General features: G+C 36.8%; 1 protein-coding gene across 3 annotated transcripts in view; it reads right to left on the bottom strand.

Annotated features, from left to right (window-relative positions):
• LOC114326726 (uncharacterized) overlaps nucleotides 1-25,466 on the bottom strand; it is a 149,115-nt gene that overhangs the window by 62,961 nt on the left and 60,688 nt on the right. The window contains exon 1 of one of the 3 annotated variants that reach the window (XM_028275150.2): nucleotides 25,065-25,306. The exons of the other annotated variants lie outside the window; for them this stretch is intronic. The gene's annotated coding sequence lies outside the window, so the exon portion shown is untranslated. Of the gene's footprint in view, nucleotides 1-25,064; nucleotides 25,307-25,466 lie in introns of those variants that run through there. 3 annotated transcript variants of the gene reach the window in all.

Below are 25,466 nucleotides of genomic sequence, written 5' to 3'. Positions count from 1 at the left end.
TCATACTCCACACAGAGTAAATGTAAATCAAAAATGAATAACCATTTTCAATTTCGTTGCAAAACGAAAATACAGCCGAACCATATTCCAGTCCAATCAGAGAGTGCTGCAAGCACCTCTACCGGTTTCGAAACTTATTAGTCTCTCATCAGGAGGCACATATGCTGCTCTCCCTGATCCAACCAAAACAAACCCCAGCGTGCAGTCCCGAATTGCAACGAACGAAATGGCATAGATGCCCTAGCGGCAACTGCTAGCAAAAGACTAAGTTTTCACTCTAATGGCATACAACATATCCCACCAGAATGAAAACAATGGGAACCTTCTCTGGTTACACCTCCGAGGCTTCTACAATTTGCAAGCCATACGGATGCTGAGACTAAGGAAGATGAGGGAATTCCACAATTTACAATTCACGTCACATCTGCTCAGCGCGGTAAAGTTCCAACGAGACTGGTTCCCTTCATACTCCACACAGAGTAAATGTAAATCAAAAATGAATAACCATTTTCAATTTCGTTGCAAAACGAAAATACAGCCGAACCATATTCCAGTCCAATCAGAGAGTGCTGCAAGCACCTCTACCGGTTTCGAAACTTATTAGTCTCTCATCAGGAGGCACATATGCTGCTCTCCCTGATCCAACCAAAACAAACCCCAGCGTGCAGTCCCGAATTGCAACGAACGAAATGGCATAGATGCCCTAGCGGCAACTGCTAGCAAAAGACTAAGTTTTCACTCTAATGGCATACAACATATCCCACCAGAATGAAAACAATGGGAACCTTCTCTGGTTACACCTCCGAGGCTTCTACAATTTGCAAGCCATACGGATGCTGAGACTAAGGAAGATGAGGGAATTCCACAATTTACAATTCACGTCACATCTGCTCAGCGCGGTAAAGTTCCAACGAGACTGGTTCCCTTCATACTCCACACAGAGTAAATGTAAATCAAAAATGAATAACCATTTTCAATTTCGTTGCAAAACGAAAATACAGCCGAACCATATTCCAGTCCAATCAGAGAGTGCTGCAAGCACCTCTACCGGTTTCGAAACTTATTAGTCTCTCATCAGGAGGCACATATGCTGCTCTCCCTGATCCAACCAAAACAAACCCCAGCGTGCAGTCCCGAATTGCAACGAACGAAATGGCATAGATGCCCTAGCGGCAACTGCTAGCAAAAGACTAAGTTTTCACTCTAATGGCATACAACATATCCCACCAGAATGAAAACAATGGGAACCTTCTCTGGTTACACCTCCGAGGCTTCTACAATTTGCAAGCCATTGCAAATTGTAAATTGTGGAATTCCCTCATCTTCCTTAGTCTCAGCATCCGTATGGCTTGCAAATTGTAGAAGCCTCGGAGGTGTAACCAGAGAAGGTTCCCATTGTTTTCATTCTGGTGGGATATGTTGTATGCCATTAGAGTGAAAACTTAGTCTTTTGCTAGCAGTTGCCGCTAGGGCATCTATGCCATTTCGTTCGTTGCAATTCGGGACTGCACGCTGGGGTTTGTTTTGGTTGGATCAGGGAGAGCAGCATATGTGCCTCCTGATGAGAGACTAATAAGTTTCGAAACCGGTAGAGGTGCTTGCAGCACTCTCTGATTGGACTGGAATATGGTTCGGCTGTATTTTCGTTTTACAACGAAATTGAAAATGGTTATTCATTTTTGATTTACATTTACTCTGTGTGGAGTATGAAGGGAACCAGTCTCGTTGGAACTTTACCGCGCTGAGCAGATGTGACGTGAATTGTAAATTGTGGAATTCCCTCATCTTCCTTAGTCTCAGCATCCGTATGGCTTGCAAATTGTAGAAGCCTCGGAGGTGTAACCAGAGAAGGTTCCCATTGTTTTCATTCTGGTGGGATATGTTGTATGCCATTAGAGTGAAAACTTAGTCTTTTGCTAGCAGTTGCCGCTAGGGCATCTATGCCATTTCGTTCGTTGCAATTCGGGACTGCACGCTGGGGTTTGTTTTGGTTGGATCAGGGAGAGCAGCATATGTGCCTCCTGATGAGAGACTAATAAGTTTCGAAACCGGTAGAGGTGCTTGCAGCACTCTCTGATTGGACTGGAATATGGTTCGGCTGTATTTTCGTTTTGCAACGAAATTGAAAATGGTTATTCATTTTTGATTTACATTTACTCTGTGTGGAGTATGAAGGGAACCAGTCTCGTTGGAACTTTACCGCGCTGAGCAGATGTGACGTGAATTGTAAATTGTGGAATTCCCTCATCTTCCTTAGTCTCAGCATCCGTATGGCTTGCAAATTGTAGAAGCCTCGGAGGTGTAACCAGAGAAGGTTCCCATTGTTTTCATTCTGGTGGGATATGTTGTATGCCATTAGAGTGAAAACTTAGTCTTTTGCTAGCAGTTGCCGCTAGGGCATCTATGCCATTTCGTTCGTTGCAATTCGGGACTGCACGCTGGGGTTTGTTTTGGTTGGATCAGGGAGAGCAGCATATGTGCCTCCTGATGAGAGACTAATAAGTTTCGAAACCGGTAGAGGTGCTTGCAGCACTCTCTGATTGGACTGGAATATGGTTCGGCTGTATTTTCGTTTTGCAACGAAATTGAAAATGGTTATTCATTTTTGATTTACATTTACTCTGTGTGGAGTATGAAGGGAACCAGTCTCGTTGGAACTTTACCGCGCTGAGCAGATGTGACGTGAATTGTAAATTGTGGAATTCCCTCATCTTCCTTAGTCTCAGCATCCGTATGGCTTGCAAATTGTAGAAGCCTCGGAGGTGTAACCAGAGAAGGTTCCCATTGTTTTCATTCTGGTGGGATATGTTGTATGCCATTAGAGTGAAAACTTAGTCTTTTGCTAGCAGTTGCCGCTAGGGCATCTATGCCATTTCGTTCGTTGCAATTCGGGACTGCACGCTGGGGTTTGTTTTGGTTGGATCAGGGAGAGCAGCATATGTGCCTCCTGATGAGAGACTAATAAGTTTCGAAACCGGTAGAGGTGCTTGCAGCACTCTCTGATTGGACTGGAATATGGTTCGGCTGTATTTTCGTTTTGCAACGAAATTGAAAATGGTTATTCATTTTTGATTTACATTTACTCTGTGTGGAGTATGAAGGGAACCAGTCTCGTTGGAACTTTACCGCGCTGAGCAGATGTGACGTGAATTGTAAATTGTGGAATTCCCTCATCTTCCTTAGTCTCAGCATCCGTATGGCTTGCAAATTGTAGAAGCCTCGGAGGTGTAACCAGAGAAGGTTCCCATTGTTTTCATTCTGGTGGGATATGTTGTATGCCATTAGAGTGAAAACTTAGTCTTTTGCTAGCAGTTGCCGCTAGGGCATCTATGCCATTTCGTTCGTTGCAATTCGGGACTGCACGCTGGGGTTTGTTTTGGTTGGATCAGGGAGAGCAGCATATGTGCCTCCTGATGAGAGACTAATAAGTTTCGAAACCGGTAGAGGTGCTTGCAGCACTCTCTGATTGGACTGGAATATGGTTCGGCTGTATTTTCGTTTTGCAACGAAATTGAAAATGGTTATTCATTTTTGATTTACATTTACTCTGTGTGGAGTATGAAGGGAACCAGTCTCGTTGGAACTTTACCGCGCTGAGCAGATGTGACGTGAATTGTAAATTGTGGAATTCCCTCATCTTCCTTAGTCTCAGCATCCGTATGGCTTGCAAATTGTAGAAGCCTCGGAGGTGTAACCAGAGAAGGTTCCCATTGTTTTCATTCTGGTGGGATATGTTGTATGCCATTAGAGTGAAAACTTAGTCTTTTGCTAGCAGTTGCCGCTAGGGCATCTATGCCATTTCGTTCGTTGCAATTCGGGACTGCACGCTGGGGTTTGTTTTGGTTGGATCAGGGAGAGCAGCATATGTGCCTCCTGATGAGAGACTAATAAGTTTCGAAACCGGTAGAGGTGCTTGCAGCACTCTCTGATTGGACTGGAATATGGTTCGGCTGTATTTTCGTTTTGCAACGAAATTGAAAATGGTTATTCATTTTTGATTTACATTTACTCTGTGTGGAGTATGAAGGGAACCAGTCTCGTTGGAACTTTACCGCGCTGAGCAGATGTGACGTGAATTGTAAATTGTGGAATTCCCTCATCTTCCTTAGTCTCAGCATCCGTATGGCTTGCAAATTGTAGAAGCCTCGGAGGTGTAACCAGAGAAGGTTCCCATTGTTTTCATTCTGGTGGGATATGTTGTATGCCATTAGAGTGAAAACTTAGTCTTTTGCTAGCAGTTGCCGCTAGGGCATCTATGCCATTTCGTTCGTTGCAATTCGGGACTGCACGCTGGGGTTTGTTTTGGTTGGATCAGGGAGAGCAGCATATGTGCCTCCTGATGAGAGACTAATAAGTTTCGAAACCGGTAGAGGTGCTTGCAGCACTCTCTGATTGGACTGGAATATGGTTCGGCTGTATTTTCGTTTTGCAACGAAATTAAAAATGGTTATTCATTTTTGATTTACATTTACTCTGTGTGGAGTATGAAGGGAACCAGTCTCGTTGGAACTTTACCGCGCTGAGCAGATGTGACGTGAATTGTAAATTGTGGAATTCCCTCATCTTCCTTAGTCTCAGCATCCGTATGGCTTGCAAATTGTAGAAGCCTCGGAGGTGTAACCAGAGAAGGTTCCCATTGTTTTCATTCTGGTGGGATATGTTGTATGCCATTAGAGTGAAAACTTAGTCTTTTGCTAGCAGTTGCCGCTAGGGCATCTATGCCATTTCGTTCGTTGCAATTCGGGACTGCACGCTGGGGTTTGTTTTGGTTGGATCAGGGAGAGCAGCATATGTGCCTCCTGATGAGAGACTAATAAGTTTCGAAACCGGTAGAGGTGCTTGCAGCACTCTCTGATTGGACTGGAATATGGTTCGGCTGTATTTTCGTTTTGCAACGAAATTGAAAATGGTTATTCATTTTTGATTTACATTTACTCTGTGTGGAGTATGAAGGGAACCAGTCTCGTTGGAACTTTACCGCGCTGAGCAGATGTGACGTGAATTGTAAATTGTGGAATTCCCTCATCTTCCTTAGTCTCAGCATCCGTATGGCTTGCAAATTGTAGAAGCCTCGGAGGTGTAACCAGAGAAGGTTCCCATTGTTTTCATTCTGGTGGGATATGTTGTATGCCATTAGAGTGAAAACTTAGTCTTTTGCTAGCAGTTGCCGCTAGGGCATCTATGCCATTTCGTTCGTTGCAATTCGGGACTGCACGCTGGGGTTTGTTTTGGTTGGATCAGGGAGAGCAGCATATGTGCCTCCTGATGAGAGACTAATAAGTTTCGAAACCGGTAGAGGTGCTTGCAGCACTCTCTGATTGGACTGGAATATGGTTCGGCTGTATTTTCGTTTTGCAACGAAATTGAAAATGGTTATTCATTTTTGATTTACATTTACTCTGTGTGGAGTATGAAGGGAACCAGTCTCGTTGGAACTTTACCGCGCTGAGCAGATGTGACGTGAATTGTAAATTGTGGAATTCCCTCATCTTCCTTAGTCTCAGCATCCGTATGGCTTGCAAATTGTAGAAGCCTCGGAGGTGTAACCAGAGAAGGTTCCCATTGTTTTCATTCTGGTGGGATATGTTGTATGCCATTAGAGTGAAAACTTAGTCTTTTAGTTATTTCAGTTCACAAGTAAACAAATTACTGAGACATTATCTGGTGTATTTAAGTTCCACTGTAAACTATTAAAAATATGTAATTCAGTTAAAGCCCTCAGCAATACTCAGCATTCAACCCATTTAAACCTTACTAAATACATAATACTAGTTTAGTTAAAAGATGCGTTTTTATGTTAAAAGATGTGTAATTCGTTTAAAATTATGCAATAGGTATTTCAATACATTTCAAAAGAAAATAATTTTAGTAAACAAATAGTAAATACATAAGTAGTATTACCTACTATTAGGTTGGATTATTTTAAATACTGTTATTCACAATCACAAACGAGTTCTTATTATGTTATTATGCCGTAGTGCGTACGATGTTGCCAGTTTATTAAAATTTCCAAACATTAAAATACAAGTATATGGAAAACAATGTTAACTTTTTTTTGGAAACGCTTAACTTTAGAAAAAAAATGGTATAGGACTTTTTTGTTCCAAATTGTGTATTCTCTCCATACCTTAAAGGAACGCACTATTTTCCGAGACACCCTGTAGAGAGAATATTTAATAGTGAAGGAATAATAAAGTATAGCTATCATTATGTGCTTTTGCCCTGGGGGTGAATTTCATATCTTCTCAGGGGTGAAAAAAAATACGTTCAAATTAAGTCCGGAATAGGGAACTTGCATAAAATTTTAAATTCGAAAAAAAAGGTATAAATCTCAACAGAACATAATTTAGAACATGTATCAAAGATAAAAAAGTTTTGTTTGTCTTTCGTTTGGCCCCTAAAGACGACTAAAAATTCAACTTATACCAGCCACCCCAAAACGCGTCGTGACGTCACGGGTTTGTATGTTTACATTCTACACCAATTGTATATATAATTTTAAATTAGACATTATAAACGTCAGTAAAAAATACAGTTATGTGAAGTTAAAAGTGTTTTTGATCGTTTGAACTATTAATAGAAAATTTGTACTTTTACAAAATGGTTTTATTTTCAATAGTAAACCTTCTTTCCTTTCCTTCAAAAACTGTTATCAAACTCCAATCTCAACAAACTGGTATATATTATTACAACTACATACGATAAATGTCATTAGAATATAAATATTTTTCCTTTATTCCCCGACGACGAGCTGGGCAAATACCCAAATAGGTGGAGGCCAATAAACTAAAGAAGAAGAAGAAGAAGAAGAAGAATATACGTAAATATAACCATAAACGGAACCACATAGTTAAACTCTGTGACGTTACGGGTCGTTTGAACTATTTTAAAATAAAGAAGACTTTAAATTTGTACTTCTAAGTTATTATGAGTTTTTGAAGCGTGAAATTTTGGAAATCTCATTTTTATACAAAACTAACATTATTATGTAATAAAAAAAATGTGCAAGTTCCCTATTGGATAAACTGACTAATTCTAGCAACTTTTACTATATAATTGTCAAGGCCAGAGCCCAAAAAAAGAAAAAGAAGAAAAAGTAAGATTGGGGTTATGTTATTAAAAGGTAAACATTGTAGGTATGTAGTAAATAAAATTAATTATTAAAATGCAGTACTACAAGTAAAATATAATTATTTAAATTCACTTTTTCACATTTTCTTCAATGACAGAAATATACGTCAATTTGACAATATGAATTATTTAAGAAATATGTTAAGAAAATTGCAAGGTTTCTCCGTTACTCGCGCACGATCGTTTCTCCTATCCTCTACAAGTACTTGCACACACCGAATAGAGTTTTACACCAAGTCAATACTTTTCCAGTGAATATGAGTGAGCAAAATAGCTCAAAAAGTAAGGATTTCCTCGAAAATATAGCTTATAAAAAAGTGAAAAAAATGTGTATATACAATGTGTGTAGACTCAGCAGAGTTGTAACTACTTAATGAAAAATAGGTTCTTATTCGTCAAATTCCAAATCGAATATTTCAACGTGCAATAACCAAGAAATGAGACATTTCTTGGGGAAAACTCATTTAAACTTTTTTGCGTTTCAAAAAAGCATTATTTTTGTTTTTATGAAATTAATCGTTACCGCTTCACAAGTTACTTTACTTATTTGTATTTTTTATCTGATCTGTGTAAGTTTCATTGGTTCAAAGTGAGTAAGCTTTCATATTCTTGAAAAAATTTGGTTTTAAAATAAAATGTTAACTTTGAAAAACAATATTTTTTTCAAAATAACTCAAAAATGATTAGTGATACCAAAAATCTCAAGACGTAAAAAAATGTAGGTTTTTGCTTTCTTGAACATGTTGGTTTAACTGAGTAGAGAGCTGTGGAAGAGTTTGCTATGGAACTCTAAGGACATCATTGCCTTCTTTGTAAGACAAAAATTGGTTAAGATATGGCTGTTCAAAATTTGCATACACTCGTGATTAGTGACTCGTTCAAGCCCTTTTAACTACAGCCTTTTCAAAAATAAGCACTTTGGACCAATGAAACTTACAGATCATATAAACAAGCATAAGTAAAGTAACTCGTCAAGCGATAACGATTAATTTCATTTGAGATGCTAATTAGGGGGGTGATTTTCACGATTCTTTTATTACCAAAAAAGGGACCAACATTATTTTAACCGTAACTTACTTATTATTGTTGCTATAGTCCGTCCCACCTTGACTTTACGGTATAGGGAACATGGGCAATGTAGTCCTTATGAGAGTTTTTAGCCGGTGATGCCGATTTTATCAAAAAGAATTTGTAATCGAACTTCGGAGAGATTAAATTAAAACTTTTTAGAGAGACAATCTACAATTTTAGGATTCATATGCGTAATAACTATAGTATATATCAAATAAACTTAAACGCATACGAGTCCTAAAATTGTAGATTGTCTTTCTAAAACGGTTTAAATTTAATATCTCTAATGTTCAATTACAAATTATTTTTGATAAAATCGGCATCACCGCGCTAAAAACTCTCATAAGGACTGCATTGCCTATGTTCCCTATACTGTAAAGTCAAAGTGGGACAGACTATAGCAACTTTTTTAAAAACCAAATATAAAGCTTTTTTACAGCACTTTAAAAAAGTTGTAATAAGTTTTTACCGAAAAGTGCTTGATTTTTTGGTTATTTCACGTTGAAATATTCGATTTGGAATTTGACAAATAAGAACGTACTTTTAATTAGCAAGCACTGGGTCTGCAGACTTCATATTATATGTACACCATTTTTTCACTTTTTTATAAGCTATATTTTTGTTAGGAATATTTTTTGGATAATATACGTACTTTTAGAATTGTTTGCGAAAAACCGTCTAAAAACCAGGCTTTGCGTATGATATCAGGCACAAGCAAAGCATCCCCAATGTACTGGCTACCAGCATTAAGCCACATAGCCCTCTTACACGCCCGCGGAGAACATGCCCTTGTCAGGGAGTATAGAAAAATCAACAGAGATCCTGTGCTCCGCTCGCACGTTGGTATCACTACACAAGTAGGCTTCGTTCAAGAAAAAACCCTCTAGCTAGATGCTGCAAAATTGTAATTGAAAGGAATTTCAAGATAAGCGACCATTGGGGGGAAGATAGGGAGAATTCACCGCCTGATACCAGGAATCACAAGCAGGCTAGAGAAAATACTCTCCAGATTGATGTTGCAGAGCTACAAGACAAACAGTTAAATATCTAGTGGAGGAATGACCGATCAGATCCTTCAATGGCAATTCGTCAGATTGTTTAGTGGCGATCAAAGAGTCAACTGAATATATTTGTCAACTAAATTTTTGTTCGTAAAAATTAATTATTGTTATTTACTGTTTGTAATGTATTGTCCTCTTATAGGGCTTTTCATTCACAGTCATTTGTTTCAAGCTTCTGTCATGTGTCACATAATATTAATATGTCTACGTCATACGTTATTGCTATAGCCAATGATACAAACTAAAGACGTATGACGTAGATATATTAATATTATGTGACACATGGCAGAAGCTCGAAACAAATGACAATCGATGCCCTATACATATACTAAAACTCATCAATGATGTAGCCATATGCTAAATAAATAAATAAATACCGGGATATATAAAAGAAGGTTCATTTCCCAAAACTGGTTATGCACTGTCTATTTTGCCCATCCAAAAAAAAAACAAATCAAGAAAGTGAATAAAAAAAAGAAATCATGCAGCAAATATTTTCATGCGTATTATTTATTGCAGAATATAAAACAAATGGGAGACATAGGTATTTACATTGATCCTAGTAAAGATTTAGAAAGGGACAGGAACTAGGAAGACAATTAATGGGTCTTACTTACGCAAGAGAAATTAAAAGACAAATTGAGATAGCAAGGGCGGGATTCATCAATGCGCGGAAACTTTTGTGTCATCCGAAATTAAACATCTCCATAAGAGTCTGAACAATAAATTGTTACGTTTGGTCGTTAACGGGAATGCTGACGAATTTCGAACGAGATACTTAGAATAAAATAAATTTAATTCAATCCTCCCACTAATTTTAGATTTATTTACCATATTTATATAAAAAAGATCTCCGTCATAACCGCAGTTGCTATTCCAAGAATTATAGACAATTATCAACTTGTCCTCCAAATTTAAACAGTTATGCAACACGTTAATAAACAATCATAAATATGAATATCAATAAAACAATTTTTACACTAGAACTGAAACGCCTAGAGGCCATTTGTACAAAAGTTATTAAAAATGTATAGAAAACAATAGGGTAGAGTAAAAAAACCTGGCAAATTGCCTTGTGTGATGGAGAACACAGATTTTAATTATATGAAGTCATTACCGTAAATAGATTTTTTATTATTATTTTGCATAAGCTTTCAACATTTCCTCTTAGGTAATTGCTTTGGTATATTGTTAATTACTTTTGTAAATAACACTACACATAAACAACAAAGTAGTTGCTTTTACAAATTTCTAGATACATTTTAAGCAATTTTTAAATCGTCACGATATTTTTTGTTGCCGATTTTAAAAGTCATCAAGATGAACTTCGTTGCGTCTATAAAATAAGGTCTCCCTTTTTTATTATAAAGTCCTTTTTTTAGAACAAAAAAAGGTCTCAGAACACTAACATTAGAGCCCCTACACATGCAATTAAATTGCGCAATCGGGGCTGTTTTTTTTTCTCCTGGAAGCAAGCCCTTCTTCTCCACTAGGCACGTGCCCCGGGCCCCACGATAGATTGGGGCCCCCTAGGCTCTACTCGACTACTAAGTTATAACAAAATCCGCTATCTAAGCACGGAAAAAATTATACCTAAATATAAAAAATATATATTACATACTAATTAATGAATCGATTATTGTTGAAAGGGGGTAAGCGCCATTTTCTACTTTTCGAGTTACAGTAAAAACCCTTCTCTCTTTAAGGTAAAGTTTTCAATCCTAATAGCATCATTAAAAATATTAAAAATATTACTAAAAGATTTTTTTCTACAACCGTGTTAAAAATGCAATTTTTAGCACTCCATACGAGCGTTAAAAATGCTACTTTAAGGCACTAGTGCTTTAAAAATTTTATGGCACTGCAGTTCGTATTGACCGTATAGGCAATTTTGATGTAATGTAAAAAAATATAAAAATGGAATGTCAGTCAAGTTCAAGTAAAAGTTTTTGTAGCTATTGTCCTGTAATTACGTTTGTAGAAAAAATATTGTATGATATGCGTGTTAAAAAGTACATTTTTAAGGCACTCATGTGAATTGCAGAATTCGCTTCGCTCATTCTGCAAACTTTCACATGCGTGCCTTAAACGTGTACTTTTAACACTTTCCCTGGTAACACTATTGGTCCATTTCCCTGGTAACACCTCCACGGCTTATAAAATTTCCAAGCCAGACGGATGCTGCAGTGAAGACAAGAGGGAATTCTAAAAAGTTGCATTTAACACCAAATGACATGCATATACAAAGAGAAAAGGGTTTGTCCACCTACCTCTACCGAAAGTATACTTTTCCGGACCTGATTGTAGGGAGCAAAGTCGTACTTTTTCTCCCTAGGGATTAAAAGTAAAAGTGACGTCATGGTATGTCATTGATGAAATAACGCCCTATACAATATTCGATTATCTATTACATACGTAAGTATCTATACATTTTAACGTTTATTTATAGAACACCCTGTATTTTGCAGAATGGAAAAAACAGTAAATTGTTATTTTGATTTAACAAAATTTAGATTAATAATTTGACTTATATTTGACAGTTGACAGTTCTGCTGTACCTACTTGTTAGTTTTGGTTTAGTTTTCTAATAAATTGTGTTAGTTAGTTACATAAATAAATTATTTAAAAATGAAAAAATGACTTGTTATTTGAGGAAGTTGGAAAAATCATATGTATAACATGGGAGTAAAGTGCCCTTTCCTCCCTTGAATGATTACTCGGTAATCTTCATTCTCATAAACTTCATTTTCGGGAGGAAAAGTAGCACTTTCCTGCCTTGTTATACAAATAGCTATTTTACTATAACTCGAAAAGTTGCAAATGGTGCTTACCCCCTTTCAACAATAAACGATTCTAATATTTAGTTATATATAAAGATGGAGAGGGATAAATTTGATTACTTCGAATCGTCCGCCAAAGAAAAATACCGGAAATCTGACTGTAAAGTGTAAAGACTTATCTTAAAGAACCAGACGTAGAAGCTCACGCCAGACTTTTTTGATGACTCTGCACCATCACAACATCAGTCCAACTGAATGGAAAAGAAAGCTTTTAAAAACTTTTATCCCCATAATTGATACCCTGGACGTTCATCTAAAACAGCGATTAAGTTCGTATAGGTCTGGATCCCGCGTATGAAAAAAAGTTGAATAGCAAGCTGAAAATTTGTTAATAGCTTAAGGGTGTCTAGTCGGATAAACTTTGATATATGGGAACACTGGAACAGGTGCAGTTTTAATTGTGGAACAGGTTAAAAATTTGGAACGGTCAGACCACGAAAACGGCACATGTGTTTTGTCCGACAGAACAGACTTAAATTCTTCGAACAGATATTAAATTCTCATGCAAAAATCAGACTGCTATTTATCACCAAATGGGCGTTTTAATGAGTGGAACATGTAGAATATGTCAAATGACAGGAATTATGACAGGTGATAAATAGCAGTCTGATTTTTGCATGAAAGTTTAATCTCTGTTCGGAGAGTTTAAGTCTGTTCTGTCGGACAAAATAAATGTGCCGTTTTCGTGGTCTGACCGTTCCAAATTTTTAACCTGTTCTACAATTAAAACTGCCCCTGTTCCAGTGTTCCCATATATCAAAGTTTATCCGACTAGACACCCTTAAGCTATTAACAAATTTTCAGCTTGCTATTAATCAACTTTTTTTTCATACGCGGGATCCAGACCTATGTTGATAATTAATTAAATATTCGGTGATTTTTTCGCTTGAAAAATCTGGATTCCGAAGTGGTGAGACAAAGTTGCAAAGAATTTGCTGAAATCTATTATGAAGACGTAAACGAGAAAGAGTTGAAAATTGAATATCTGCATTTAACAAGATATGTACTTGAAAATTAATCAAAGTAAAAAATGAAGGAACTGATAGTATTCTGGAAATATAGCATCTTTTAAAAGAGAACAATATTGAAGACATATTTCCTAATGTAGAAATGGCACTGAGAATCTTTTTAAGCATGATGGTAACAAACTGCATTGGGAAACACTCCGTCTCCAAATTAAAACGAAAAAAAAAGGGATTAAGAAGTGCTGCTTCAAGAGAGATTAAACAGTTTGTTGCTAATGTCGATATGCGCGAAAACATAGATTTTGAAGATGAGATTAACGATTTTGCTCAACTCAAATCTAGTGCCTCTTCAATCAGCATAGATAGGTACTTATAAGGACTAATCGTGGAGTGTAATTACTTTGTGTGTATTACATTATTTTAATTATCTATTCGTAATACATAATATCTAATGTTTCTGTAAAGGAATAAAAATAAAGCTAAAACTTTGCATATCTATTTTTTATGTTCTTTTTCTATTCTAACAAATTCTTGTCTTGATAACAACTTCTTGTCTTGTCTTGAGAAAAAATCAAGAAATTTTATAAAATCTTGTCTTGGCGCTTTCTTAACATCTTATATCTTGTCTTGACTCAAGAAATTTCAAGATCTTGAAATTTCTTGATTACTCGATCCGGTGATTCTTCGGCGACCTTTTTATTGTATTGCATGCTAACACGGCTTTCACTGCCACTGCATAAATAGTACATTATATTAAAATTGTCTCTTATTTTACCATAAGTGACATCGACTCTTCAGTAAATAGCATGTCTGCTGAGTCATTTGGCTCTGATATTTACCAAAAAGCAATAGAAAGAAACGTAAGCGCTACGGTTTTAGTATACTTTTACGGGCAAATACTTTTAAGCGCGGGCCAAAATGAAATTTTCAAAATGTCTCCCGGGCCGGAGACCTATACCATACCCAGTATGTACGCTGCGCACACGCTAATGTTTTTGGTGGATGTTTTTCTCTGCCCAAGAAATTTTTTTGACAACAATACTATAAGCATAATTTTAAAGAATTTCGACAAAGATATTTGACTGTTAATAATAGATAATACTAATAATAAATTGTCATAGTTGGGTGTGGGTGTACATGCGAACCATTTGTTCCCAGTAAAATTACGAAGTTTTTAATGTGGTCCATTATATTATTAAGCCATAACAAGGATCCAGACAAAAAATGAAATTCAGAAATTCAAGAGCAGCCTTTATGAACATAAAGGAAATTCTGAGTAACCAAAGATTCAATCTGCAAATCTGATATCGAATGGTAAAACGTTATGTCAAGTCAACCATCATCAACGAAATTCAAAGGAGACAACTGATCTGGTATGGTCGTGTAGAAAGAATGGACGACGACAGGCTGCCAAAACAAATTTTAAAATTGACGCCAAGGGAAAGAAGAGAGGAGGGCCGAAACAATCCTAGCTCTGTGGCATTCAGAAGGTAATGTCAAAAAGGAACCTTCACCCTGGCGAACGCAACGACGGATGAACGAAGCTGGAAACTGGGAACCGGAAGGCAGAGAACCCTACCAGAGAACCGGGATAATAATAAAAATGGTATGTCCACTCTGTTCTCGTGTATTTGATTGTTAATGCTGACTTAATGAGAAAGCTGGAAGCTTTTGAGATATGGCTTTTTAGAAGAATTTTGAAAATACCATGGACCGATCATATTACGAATGAAATGGTGAGAAATCATTAAAAGGAGAAAGACAGCAAGGAGAAAGGGCACATACTTAGAAATGATAAGTACGTTGTTGTAAGTTGTTGCAACCGCTGATTATGAAGGGTAAAATCGAAAGAAAAGGGTCATGGTAGACGACAAATACCCTGGCCGAAAAACATTCGCGCCTGGACCGGGTTAAACATAGATGCTTTTAAGAAAAGCAGAAGATAGAGATTCATTTCATTGAACACTACGAACACTAATACTGTTGATTTCAACAAAATCGCATAAAAGAGATGAAGAGCGGAGGCGCAAAATTTCGGACCAATGCTTTTTAAATGCATTCCTTTTTTTCGAATCCTGAGAAAACTAAACAATATTTTTGAAAAATTTAAAAGCAGAATGAAAGATTACATTATTACCGAGGGCCGAAAATCTCTTAGAATAAACAAACACTTTCTTTTGAATGAGATATTTGAAATTAAAAAGCACATTAAATTTTCTCTTTTTTTTCACCCCTGTGACTTATTAAAAATAAACATTATAGAAGTTTTATGGGACTTTCGGCCCTCGGCAAGTAATATTTCATTCAGCGTTTAAATTTTCCAAAAATACTTAAGTATTAGTTTTCTCAGGAATCGAAAAAAATGAATGCATTTAAAAAGCATTGCGCCTATGCTCTTAAAAAAATTGCTTGCGGGATTTCTCAACGGGCCGGATAAAGTAAGCAAAAGGGCCGCATCCGGCCTTTGCCCACCCCTGAGTTAGACTAACGCGACTACTAGTGCGAGTGTGAGTACTGAGAATGACAAAACTGAAACCAGTGGCCAGTGAGACTGTAGTGTCTGCGATAGTGGCAGCAAAAGGAAAAAGCAGCAGCATTTACTCAATGCAGAATAGTGGTATAGTAGTAGTACTAGTAGTAATTTACATTCCCGAGAATGAAGTTTACTGCCCGACGCGTAGCGGAGGGCAGTAATCAATCAAGGGAGGAAAAGGTACTTTACTACCATGTTATGCATATGATTTTTCCACCTCCCTCAAATAACAAGTCATTTTTAATCCGAAGTCAAGATATTTCAAGATTTCTTGTTGTCTTGACAAGAAATCTTGGTATTGGCATAAAATTTGTCTTGTCTTGAAATCTAAAATTACTTCTTGTCTTGATCTTGTCTTGAATTAAGACAAGATCTTGAAATTTTCAAGATCAAGACAAAATCTTGAAATTTTCAAGATCTTGGCGACCCTACTAATAGGTGAAAGACGGCCCTGCCTGGAAGCTCTCTGTTATAAACTGATTCTACTGCAGCCAATTGGCTTATTGTACATATTCCATTTCTTTATGATACTCATTCCAGTATTCTGGAACTCTGTACCAGCTCATACAGGTCAAGTGGATGGGTACCATATATGTTTTCGAGTCACTTCGTTGTCTCTAAAAAGTACTTGCCATCTGTGATCCAATGCTTCGCAGTCATGCAAGATAGGGTTGACTATTTTAGATTCTCCGCTACAGAGTTGGCAGCTCAAGTCTCCATAAAACAGTCCCAATGTATATAGCTGTCCCTTAACTGGCGCACGTCCAACGAGTTGTGAGTCTAAACTGATTCTTGTTTGTTTTTCGCAGTACTTCAGCCCTATTAATACGTGTCCGTTCAATATACACCTTGCCGTATGTCTGACCGGGTATATTTTCCCAATGTGAGTTGTGTTGGCTTCAGTTCCGGTATTGTAACGGTCGCGGATGATGTTTTTGCGCACACCCCCGGTCATCCGACTCTGAACCGAAGTATTTTGTGGCTGATGCTCTTCTCGCAAATGAATCATTTCCATATATTCCCTAATGGCCTGTAACCCATACCAGTGTAACACAATTATGTTCTGGCACTCAGTCGAATTTCCCACACTAGTCCAAAGTCCACCTTCGGGCTATGAGAGCTAACATGGCTGCTTGGCTATCTGCACATAATTTATATTGATCTGCTTCAGTTCGCAAACCCCCATGTTAATTTTTCTTACATACTGCAAGATTGCAAAAATTTCTGCCTGAAATAGCATCCAGTTTAGTCTGTTATGTGCCTAGTGGTATCAGTTTTGTTTCAGACTAAAAAAAATGTACCCTAAAAAGGTCTTTCGGGTCTCTTCACCAGAAACCAAGAGGATACTGAGAACATCAGAAATGAGAATGTTGAGGTCAATAACTGGGAGAACAATATGAGATCTCTGTAACATACAAGACATAGTACGGTGGAGAAGACAGAGAAGACGAGAATGGAATCAGAATGTGACGAGAATGGACAGCGAGAGAATAACCCGTATACCCAGAGATTCGAAGCCAACAGGCAAGAGACCAATAGGAAGGCCCTTTAAAAGGTACCAGGTAGCTGGCAGTCAACATCACAGCTACGAATACAAGCTCAAACTCGGTTAAGAACAGGCCAAGAGGCCTAATATAAGAAGAAGAAGAGAAGGGTCTCTTCACTTATTCTGAAGTATTTATACACTGGTGATTTTAGCTATTATGTCGCTACGTGACTATTGGAGTTCGCGCACATTGGTATCTGAAGCAACCATAGAGATATCCATCTAATTCAACACTGTCAGAGACCTGTTTCACTTCGTCTTTGATGATTTCGACAACAATAAAACGTTCAGAAATAGATAAAAGACAAATCAGGGAAGATGACGAATAAGACACTAATTCAAACTCCAATAATTAATCAGTTAAACATTATTTAACCTGCTTACTGAAGAAATAATCATAAAGGTGAAAACGATAAGAAACGACATATAATATGTAAAAAACAACTTATCGTAATTTCCAGGAAACCTAACACGATAATTTCATTAGAGAAAACAAAACAAATGATTACAACCCAGTAATCCCTTAGATACAAGCTGGAGGTAGGCGGAATGATGATAGACTTACTGAGAAAATTCACATCTGGAATTCACATAGTTAGTATTAATAATTATTTCTTGACCTTTTTTAATTATGCAATATACTTTTATGATCGTAATTCTGTCAGTCCATCATATTTTTAGCATGCGAATCGATCAAGTTGGATTTTTTAGTGTCTACGTTTACGAACAGCATAGCAAAACTGAGAAAATAAAGCATCTACGAATGCGAATACGAATAAATGCAGATCTTGCTACGTCAGTCTAAGTCTAAATTTTATTTAAGCATAGTGTATTGCGTATTTCCATCTCAAATCTGCACATTTGAATTTGCACATTTCCTGTAGCTGTGACTTAGTGTATATTGGAATAACAAAGCGTAATGCAAATACTAGTTTGACTTTCAATAAACCATCACATCAAAATTTATTCGAAGAAACGCAGGTGCTTAATAGATCACAGTACTACGCATAGATGTTCACGTAGCCTACAAAGGTTGAAAAAGATCACATTAACGGGTAAGTAATGTGTGCATTTAGACAGGATTTAACTCTAAGTACCCGCTACGAAATATAAAACTCCCCAGTGCAGTGGCTCCAAAAAATTTCCAATACCAATTCGGACCAACCGAGATATTCAGACGGCTACAAATAGAGCAGGTACTCGCGCGAGAAAGATTTGCTGTGAGTAATGAGAAGATAGAACTACTTCATTCAGCATTGTCTTCGACAATGTCTGTCGCATTAGCAGACAAAACGTCAGGAACGAAAAATTCCAGACGACGCGAGTTATAGTACAACGACCGCTACCATCCACGCCATCCAGCATATTCTACCACACGAATTCAACATGAGACTACCGCCGCGCCGTCAGCGTTGAAGATTCTGGACTTATTGCGACATACTGGAACAGCAATTCAGCAATAACAAAAATTATAAAAGACCATGTAAAAATCAATATTTTTCAGTCTGATTTAAGTGTTAAATAAAAGTCTGATAAAAATCTCTTACTTAAAGGCTGATTAAATATTAAAGTAAAGTCTGATTTAAGTGTTAAATAAATATTAACACTTAAATCATTTACACATTTATACATACCCGGGCCGTGTCCGTTCCGGGTCAGTGCCGAGTCCGGGTATTTTTAATGCAATATTTACATACAACCGGGTTGTGGCAGTGTGCGTACCGGGCCGAATAAGAGAGGAAAACGTTATTACATATCTCTGTGTAAAGGCTGTATGACACTATGCATTTTCTTGTATCATTTCTAATATCGTTTCTGATATCGTTTCTTGTATACATTTTCTTGTATCATTTCTTGTACGTACATTTGTGCCCTGTATGACACTATGCAAGTTCTTGTATCGAAAATTGTATGAAATTCGGCACGTGATTGGTCGATATTTTGTTTGTCACCCCGTGTCACGTTATGGTAGTACTGCATCTACATCTACAGCTGATTTGAAGGATTTTATAAAATTTATAAACTTTTAATTAACATTTTAATGTTAACCAGAATTTTACGTTGACTGTTTGAGGTTGATTATTTGTGTTTTTATTTTGTTTTGAATTTGTGCTAAAATATTTGCATTAGAATTATCTTCAATTTGATCCAAATTAGGAGCTATTGTATTTTGTAAAAAATTATGCACCATGAAACCTAAATTTATAGTTTGAACTTTACTAGGAGCTAAATATATGGTTATTAGTAGAACAGTAGTCCATACCAAACGGTATATTAAGTATCAATATAAGATTTATAAATAATACCTACAAAAACACAAATACATTATCCCATTTTCATTTCAGCCGCCATTATGAGTAAGTAAATATGACATTTTAGATGTTTTACCAGCAGGTTTTACGTTTTTGCTCTTTGCGCAGAAATTGGCGCAGTTATTGTACAAGAATCTGTGTCTGACTCAAATTCTTGTATCGTTTCTGATATCGTTTCTTGTATCTGTGTATGACACTATGCATTTTTTGACATATCAGAAACGATATTAGAAATGATACAAGAAAATGTATAGTGTCATACAGCCTTTAAAGATAGTTGAAAATATTTCGGCTTGGATAGAAGATCTCACCTCACAATATCTATTGCTTGTCTCTTTTCCAGCAGTCGCGTTCACAAAACAATAAAATCGTGTTTATACAAGTCCCTGCGATCCGTGTCATTTTCGTGCATCGCCAGTGCCGACAGCAAAAATATCGGCTGGGATTAATTTCCGACCGGGCCCGGACGGGCCCCATCCGGGAAACGCCAATGTATAAATATACTCATAAGAGTACATATATTGTTTTTTTTTGGACCGGGCCCTGTCTTAACACGGAACGGACACGGCCCTGATATGTATAAATGGGCCTTAAATATGTTAAATTAAAATCTGATTTTAAATTATTGTTACTAAAATCAGAACCGGATTTAAGGGGGGCATGCTGCGCAGCTGCCCTGTAGCTGACAAAGTTACAAACGTAAAAAAATCAGCACATTATTCACATACTTAATTTTTGTCAATCAATTAACTGTGAAAGGTTTCTCATATTTTTGTCAAATCACGGTCATAAAGTAGAAGCTATGTTTAATTCTCTAATGCAGTGGTACCCAACCTTTTATGTCTGGCGACCCACCTTCTGATGTTTTTTCATATTCGCGACCCATCCCTCACTCATGATGATAGAAAAAAATAAGGTCACTGTACGCTACACAGCTACTGTAAGAGCCATACCGTGACCCACTTAAAATCCGTCCACGACCCACTAGTGGGTCGCGACCCACCGGTTGGGAAACGCTGCTCTAATGACATTCTTGCAAACACATGATCTCGATTTAAAAAACTGCAGGGGAGAGTCCTACGACAACGCGTCAGTTATGAGTGGAAAATACAATGGTGATCAGGCTAAAATTAAAGAACATAATATCTAGGCGTTGTGGATTCCGTGTGCCGCCCACTCTCTAAAATTAGTTGCAAAAGCTGCAGCTGAGTGTTGTCCTGCTGCCATAGCATTCCTTGATTTCTTAGAAGAACTATATGAACTACAGTACAACCTGCCATATCCGGACCTGTCATATCCGGACCTCCCCACATCCGGACGGTTCTGCACCGTCCGGATCAACCGAAATCTACCGAGAAAGGCAGTCCTGCTGTTGAACAACGCACTAAAAGAAGAACTAAAAAATGGCGAAATAATGTATTATAGAATCTATAAAACGTGTCTACCGACGAAAGTTATTGACGGCGTTGATTACTGGAATGTATGAAGGAGAAAACGTTTCAGAGACTGTAAAATACTTAAGTAGTGGTCTTGATATCCGGATTTTTTCATATCCGGATCGGTCTGTCGCCACATTGATCCGGATATGGCAAGTTTTACTGTATATGTATTTTTCACTTCTTCTCCATAAAGATACAACTTGTTAATCGAATGCTTAAAAGCTGCGTCTTTAAGCGAGAGCAACGCCGACCATGGCAGAAATATTATTGTTCCTAAAAGTAAATATGTACTACTAGATGGTCATCTAGAAGTGATGCAGCAAAAGCACTAGTTAAAGGTTATAAAAGTTATAATCAGATTAAAGGAGCATTATCCAAAATTTCAGAAGACGATGAGCAACAATTTAAATCTCGTAGCGATGCAAATGGTTTTTATAATCGAATGTGTTTACTGGAAACAGGAATATTTGCAATATTTTGAAATCTCAGAGAGGACAAACAGCACAAGTCGTATTCTCCAAGATCCAAATGTTGACCTTAATTCAGGAGTGGCGGCACTTAGATCCCTTCATCAAGTTATATTCTTTTAAGAAATATTCGACTGACTTCACTGAATTATGGAACATCTCCAGAGACTGAAATGACAACATCGGAGAAATTGAGGACTCAACATTTTACTATCATAGATCAGATCAGTTCCAATTTTGGGCTTTAAATTAATTTGGAAATTTACTTTTAATTTGGAAAATTTAACTCCCAATGAAGTAGAAACTCACTCACTGATTGATTTAGATGAAAACCTAGGTGTCGAACTGGTACAATTTGTAGCATTTTTCAATTCATTTAAAGAGGAAATCGGCTCATCAAATATAAGTAAAGAACTTCAAATGTACCGACTGCTAAAAGAAAAAAATGTGAAAGATGCGTTTCCAAACGTTCAGGTGGCACTTTTTATATCTAGTTCTGATGCTAACTAATTGCATTGGAGAGATCATTCTCAAAACTTAAGTTAATAAAAAATCGATTTCGGTCTATGATGGACCAGAAGCGTTTGAATCATCTGTCTATAATGAGCATTGAAAACGATGTCTTAAAGCAACTAGACGTGCCCGACATAATCAAGGAATTTTCAATTAAAAAATCTTAACCCGGACTTTAACCATACATGTTACTATGTTTATTTTTAATATTTTACTGTCACAAGATACAGTTGTTTTATTTTTTATTATTTAAAAATATATTTATAAAAGTAGATCAACATTTTTTAATTTCTAGAAGGGAAAACCCTGTAGTTGGCTGTGTACCATAGTTATAAACAATGGTAGGAGGTAGGGCCCCACACTAATTCTGCCCAGGGGCCCCCACTGCCTTAAATCCGGCTCTGACTAAAATCTTTGTAAATCGAAAATAAAAGTTTTAAATTGTGAGTTTAGTTTTTACAAAAGTGTTTTCTCAAAGAACATTCATAATTGGCGCAGTCAGTAGGATGGTGGAAGAGTCGTTATAGATCCTCTATTTCACAATTCGCGCGACGGTCTATACACATCGATGACAATGTACCTTTACAAAACTGCGAGAATGTAAACTACTTGAAGCACTGTTTGCACAAAACGTGATAGATAAGACATGTATTTATAATATGAAAGTTGATGTATGTGTACGCTAGGTTAGGTCCACCCTACCATCCTCCCACTCGACCTAAGAGGTCTATTGTGGCTAATCCCTAGGTTAAAGTTGTTCTATCAGCATAAAACTTTTTAACAAAGTTTATTATGGCCTTTCGTGATACTTCTACGAAGTTGTAATAAATGCTCGATTTGATAATGCTCAAATGTATTGAGCCATATCCTATCCAACCCTGGCCAGTTGCACAGAAAATATTCCGCCGTCTTGTCTTCAGCCCGACAAAATCTCCAATCCGCACTTTCTGTCAGTACGATTTTATTCATGTGCCCCTCGCGAGGTGACAGTGTCCCGCAGGAGACCTACGAAATTCGCAGATCATTGTTTCATGTATAAAAGCCTTCGAATGTTTAAGACCCATTTGTTCATACCAGTGGTTATGTTTCATTCGTTCCTTCCAGTCCGATATCGTTCCTTTGGTTGTGCTCCTTGTTATACCAACCAAGATTCTGGGCTTAGGAATGTTTCTTTTGTTCATACCCCGGCAAGTTCGTCCGCTTTTTCGTTCCCTTCAATACTAGTACGTCCCCAGGCACCCAGAATCAACTTACATACTACTAAAACTACTTTTATGAAAATGAAGTCATTTCTTAGCAATAATATTGCAGTTTAGAAATGAGACAAAGAATGGTTAAGTTCTATGTTTGGTCTGTACTTTTGTATGGTGCAGAAGTGTGGACACTAAAAAGTATCCACCATAAACAGAATATAAGTATTCCTTGGAGAGCAAGAAAAACTAATGAGGAAATACTAACGAGCGTCATCAATGATAGATAACTTCAAAAAACTGTTAAAACATCGGAAAAGGAAAATACGGAAAATGTCTTATATGAGACGTACCTATAGTGTGGGGAAATCGATATAAAAAACTACAACTGATGAACTGATCCTTAAAGGCAAAATAGATGACCGTAGAAGTGTACGAAGAAAACGAGTTTCTTAGCTGAAAAAAATTTGTGAATGGACTCACGATTTATCAAATTCAGGACAATAATTATTCCATGTTGCAGAAGATCGAGAGGCGATGGTAAATCGTGATCGCTAACGTCGGATAATTATTCTGATATGGCACGTGAATAAGAACAATAACAAAAAATAAAATGATCAAATTCAAATTTTTTGGGCAGTGTAAAAAATACGAAAAAACAATTTGAGAGGGAAGACAGACAAGAATAAAGTATACAGAGTGGGCCAAATAAAAGTGTCCACCTCGATATTTGGCAGTATTTATTAGATTTTAAGAAAATGACGAAACAGGTCGATTTTTGATCAAAGGGGGACACATTGGGTGCGTTCGGACGACCATAGCGGCTGGCTGCCAGCAGAAATCGGCTGAGTGGTTGCATCCAGCCGTGATAGGGAAAGCTTAGTAAATCTCTCAGCGGCTGGCTTCCAGCGGTGACGTCTGACAGCTACTGCTGGCTCAGCTGTCCAGCCGCTGTGGTCGTCCGAACGCACCCATTTTTACGGTACATACATCTGTCATTTGTCAACCCCCTCCCTTCCACATCCCCCACCCCTTATTTTTAAATAGGGAATAGGGGTTGTGTGTTAGCTCATTTGAAAGGTTATTCAATTCACTATTCAGTAATACAAACATTAACATAATTATTTATACAGGGTGACCAAAAAAATATTTTTTAAATTAAATTAATTGGCACAAAAATAAGAATGTATGTAATTTATTTAATTCAAATACATTCTATTGCTGTTACAAAACAGAAAAAAATGTTTTTTGATAAATAAACATTGCTTTTGGGTTAATTTCAATGTTCAAGCTGCCACCCATCTGCCTCTTGGTAGGTTGAATATTGAATTTAAGCAACAAACAATGTTTATTTATCAAATAAACATTTTTCTCGTTTTCTGTCAGCAGTAGAATGTATTTTGAGTTAAATAAATTACATATATTCTTCTTTTTGTCAATTAATTTAATTTAAAATAATTTTTCTTGGACACCCTGTACTGAATAGAGAATTGAATAACCTTTCAAATGAGCTAGCACACGACTCCTATTCCCTATTTAAAAATAAGGGGTGTGGATGTGGAAGGGAGGGGGTTGACAAATGACAGATGTATGTACCGTAAAAATGTGTCCCCCTTTGATCAAAAATCGATCTGTTTCGTCATTTTCTTAAAATATAATAAATACTGCCAAATATCGAGGTGGGCACTTTTATTTGGCCAACTCTGTATATTTAAACACAGAAAAATAAAGCCTTAATGATTTTACGTCCCTTTATACATTATAAAAATAAATAAATAGAATGATTTACCATAATATTATAAATTCACGTATAATAATACTAATTAATCATATACGACAAACGACAAACAACAGATAACATCAATAATTGGCTAGAATAAATATAGAAATTATGTATGTTATGGATACTATATTTGTGTTACATTGTAATACAATGGCACGTGCCAAATACTTCATCAAAAACACCGTAAAACCGTAACAAAGTAACAATATTTACCTAGAAATCCAAAAATAGGCGCCGTATTCCTGCTTTAATCCACACACAAACAGTGACAACACTTAAATTGCTTATTTACGCACTTATCATTTTGTTTACTCTTTCTGTACGGTTCAAAAAACAACTTGACCAGACTAAAGAAACAGCAATCTCTCAAATGAATGATTGAATGAGTAATTTACAAATCACGTCTTGACATGAATGAACTTGAATAGAAGCGACGTTGCCGATTGATCGACAACCACGATATCTCTACAGGAAATTCTTCTTAATCTGCAGAAACTTTTATGTTTATGTTTGAACTCGATTTTTGATTAATTTACACCTGCTGTGCGTCTGAATCATTTTTATACTAATGGGTTTTTGGTTATTTTAATACATTTACCGATATTAAATTATTAT

This window comes from Diabrotica virgifera, chromosome 1 (assembly GCF_917563875.1).
Source record: "Diabrotica virgifera virgifera chromosome 1, PGI_DIABVI_V3a".
Lineage (NCBI taxonomy): Eukaryota > Metazoa > Arthropoda > Insecta > Coleoptera > Chrysomelidae > Diabrotica > Diabrotica virgifera.
The sequence above is the reverse complement of the archived record's forward strand: the minus strand, read 5'-3'. Positions and strand labels throughout refer to the sequence as shown.